Raw genomic sequence first — 4213 nt, 5'->3', positions numbered from 1 at the left:
TCAACGAGACTTTCCAAGTGAGCTGTAATGAAGTGATTAGTTCAGCGATTGTTCCCCATACCTTCCCACGTGATCCTGTCGATTTTTGCGCTAGCTAATTTCTCTTACAAATACGTTGATCTACTGCCATACCGACTTTAGCCATTGCTTCGTTATTTACGTAATACGTTGAAATTAGCGTTGATGAGGACTTTATGCTAGTTTTTTTTTTTCACATGTAACAACACAATGACTGAAACCATAGAAAGGGTTCCATACTTTGGAACAAGAGTAATAGAAGATGAATTCTTAAAATAAACTTTGGAGTGGCTTTGGAACAAAAGTAATGTACTTCAGTTTAGGCAAGGACCGTATGCAGGTTTCACTGGCGTGTGGTTAAATGAGCGCTTTCCTGAAGCACACTCAAATCGAAGCAAATCGTGGCTTATTTTCATCTCCAAGGGAACCGGGTAGTCAGGAAACAACTGCTCAGAAGCAGCTTGAAGAAGCCCGATCCACCGAATTACAGTACCCCCACATACTAAAAGTTAAATATCTACAACGATAACACTGATTCGAACAAAGAGTATCTGCCAAGTTGTACTTATATAAAAGTAATCCCCCAAAAGAAAAACAATTGCACTAAAAAAAAAAGAAAACTGCGTCGGCCGGGAATCGAACCCGGGCCACCCGCGTGGCAGGCGAGTATTCTACCACTGAACCACCGACGCCGACGACAATGGTTTTCTTATCCATTCACAGATAGCGCGTCTTGCATTACAACGTCCGGCTGCTGCATCAAGGTAACAGTGGCCCAAGGTCGTCGTGACGACGAGCGCTTATTCGCAGAGAGGCACGCCACTTCGTTACACAGGAAACATGTGCGGTCGTGCGAAACAAGAGCGCGGCGCAAAGCACAGTGCGGTGCTCTAAGATGGATTACTCGTGGCTTTACGAGTGTCTGCTCACGAATGTACACCCGGTGACAAAATAAGCTGGAGCATGAAATCTGAGAAAAAGCTGAATATATCCGTAGCCTGTAGCAATAGCCAAAGCTCGAAATGCAAATATCGGGCTGTGTTGTGAGGCTGCGGAGATATTCAGCTTTTTCTCAGATTTCATGCCCCGGCTTATTTTGTCGCCGGATGTACATACGTACTATCGACCGAAAAAGTTTACGGACCAAGGGATATCTGACAAAAAGATTAATATCTCCGCAGCCTCAAAACGCAGCCTGGTATTCCCATTTCCAGCCTCTACTGGTATATGCAAACAACATTGTGATGTACGGTTTTACTGGCTACTTTTAAAGGGTGCTCGGATATTTAGCATTTTCTGAGATCCCTTGGTCCGTAAACATTTTGGTCGGTAGTACATACAAGGACGTACAAGGACTACTGATGGCACTAGCGATAGTAACACCGACTGCACTATCGATGGTAACACTATCGATACTGTGTCGATAGTAATACTATCGATAGTCTTTTTAGGCTATCGATAGCTTAAAAAACTATCGATGCTATCGATAGTCAATTTACCGATAGTTTTGCATCACTAGTTTGCACGCAGCACCCTGGGCCGCAGCAGACTGACACCAATTAGCGTCCATGTACTGCAGAAACGAAACGCACAATTAGCATTCAGAACAGTAGGTACACTCGTTTCAATGTTTCTTTATTCCTTTAAAGCTGGCAAAAAGTGCAATCTCTAACAATGGTCGGAAGAGTCGTCCGCAATTCGGTCGCCCTCCTGAACTTCCTTCCTTCCTTTTTTTTTTCTTTTTTTGCAGCACATACAAGATCGATTTACTGATCCTTAACACTCACGTGACAAGCTGGGTGCCTACGGACTGCATAATAACAGGGCCAACGATCCTCCGAAACACGCTTACGCAACCGCTTCCGGACATTGTAAGTGTCTATGCAATACATTTCGCTTAAATTGAACTACCTCCGTGTCTCATGCATGACCGCAAGTTTTGGTCAAGTGAGAAACGCACTCACGCATCGACCCAGCGTCATATAAGGACCCGCCGTTGTGGCGTAGTGGTTTTCACGTTGCGCTGAATTAAGCTTGAAAGCACGAGATCAAATCCCGGCCGCGGCGGCCGCATTCAGATGGAGGCGAAATGCAAAAGCACCCATGTAGCGTGAATTAGGTGCACGTTAAAGAAAATCCAGATCGTCAAAATTAATCCGGAGTACCCCCGGAAGAGCTGGAAGAACGCCAACATTATACTTATCCATAAGAAGGGAGACGTTAAAGAATTGAAGAATTACAGACCCATTAGCTTGCTTTCAGTATTGTATAAAATATTCACCAAGATAATTTGTAATAGAATCAGGACAACACTTGACTTCAGTCAACCAAGAGAACAGGCTGGCTTCAGGAAGGGATATTCTACGATGGACCATATCCATGCCATCAATCAGGTAATTGAGAAATCTGCGGAGTACAATCAACCTCTGTATATGGCTTTCATAGATTATGAAAAGGCATTCGATTCAGTAGAGATACCAGCAGTCATAGAGGCATTGCGTAATCAAGGAGTAGAGGAGGCATACGTGAATATCTTAGCAAATATCTACAAGGATTCCACAGCTACCTTGGTTCTCCACAAGAAAAGTAGAAAGATACCTATCAAGAAAGGGGTCAGGCAAGGAGACACAATCTCTCCAATGCTATTCACTGCATGCTTAGAAGAAGTATTCAAGCTCTTAGACTGGGAAGGATTAGGAGTGAGGATCGACGGCGAATATCTCAGCAACCTTCGGTTTGCAGATGACATTGTCCTATTGAGCAACAATGGAGAGGAATTACAACAAATGATTGAGGACCTTCATCGAGAAAGTGCAAGAATTGGGTTGAAGATGAATATGCAGAAGACAAAGATAATGTTCAATAGCCTGGCAAGGGAACAAGAATTCAGGATCGCCAGTCAGCCTCTAGAGTCTGTAAAGGAATATGTTTATCTAGGTCAATTACTCACAGGGGACCCTGATCATGAGAAAGAAATTTACAGAAGAATAAAATTGGGTTGGAGTGCATACGGCAGGCATTGCCAAATCCTGACTGGGAGCTTACCACTGTCGTTGAAAAGAAAAGTGTACAATCATTGCATACTACCGGTGCTAACATATGGGGCAGAAACCTGGAGGTTAACAAAGAAGCTCGAGAACAAGTTAAGGACCACACAAAGAGCGATGGAACGAAAAATAGTAGGAGTAACGTTAAGAGACAGGAAGAGAGCGGTGTGAATCAGAGAACAAACGGGGGTAGACGATATTCTAGTTGACATTAAGCGGAAGAAATGGAGCTGGGCAGGCCATGTAATGCGTAGGATGGATAGCCGGTGGACCATTAGGGTTACAGAATGGATACCAAGAGAAGGGAAGCGCAGTCGAGGACGGCAGAAAGTCAGGTGGGATGATGAGGTTAGGAAATTCGCAGGCGCAAGTTGAAATACGCTAGCGCAAGACAGGGGTAATTGGAGATCGCAGGGAGAGGCCTTCGTCCTGCAGTGGACATAAATATAGGCTGCTGCTGATGATGATGATGATGATGATGACCCCCCCCCCTCAGTACGGCGTGCACCTCATAGTCACGTCGTGGTTTTGGCACGTAAAAGCTCACAATTAATTAAATTGTTAATTAAGGTCATATAGATTGATCGCACCTATGTATACGTCTACTCTGCAGGAGTTGACACGTGACAGGAAACATGCGGTGATGGCGACCAATCAGGGAACGCATTTCCTGTTTGCGCTTCTTACGCTGCTGACTTGAAGCGTTAGTTGATTATTCTTGGCCGTCAGGACTTCGCTCAAGCAATATCTGTTGTGCAAATCTGAGACCTCAAAGCAAGACTAAAATGAAATGTTAAGCACGCGTAAATTAAATTTCTCGAATGTCATAAACGCCCGCCTTACCCTGAGCGCAATCTTGGATACGCCAGAAAAGTAGCAAAAACGGAAGACGGGTTTGAGGCTCCCGCGCAGCCTTCTGATGACGCCTGTGATTTGTACAACGTCTGCTGCACTTACATTGCACTCTCGTAAGGAAGACTCACTTTGGGGAAGTACGAGAATATTTAGAAGAGACACTTAAGAGGAATATTCAGTCAATCTGGAATAATGAATTACGCTTCCGCAATCGCAAAATGGCCGCTCCGTTTATGTGTGAAGGATCGATAAACCAAAAAACGCGCAAAAACAAAAAGCGGGTGGCGACGACG

The 4213-nt window shown here is 44.5% G+C and overlaps 1 non-coding gene across 1 annotated transcript; it reads right to left on the bottom strand.

Annotated features, from left to right (window-relative positions):
* Positions 1 to 639: 639 nt before the first annotated feature.
* Positions 640 to 710, bottom strand: Trnag-gcc (transfer RNA glycine (anticodon GCC)). The gene has a single exon. It is a non-coding gene; the product is annotated as a tRNA-Gly (tRNA).
* Positions 711 to 4213: the final 3503 nt, after the last annotated feature.

The sequence above is a fragment of the Dermacentor silvarum genome, chromosome 4 (genome assembly GCF_013339745.2).
Source record: "Dermacentor silvarum isolate Dsil-2018 chromosome 4, BIME_Dsil_1.4, whole genome shotgun sequence".
Taxonomy (NCBI): domain Eukaryota; kingdom Metazoa; phylum Arthropoda; class Arachnida; order Ixodida; family Ixodidae; genus Dermacentor; species Dermacentor silvarum.
Note: the sequence above shows the minus strand (reverse complement) of the source record. Positions and strands in the feature narration are given on the sequence as shown.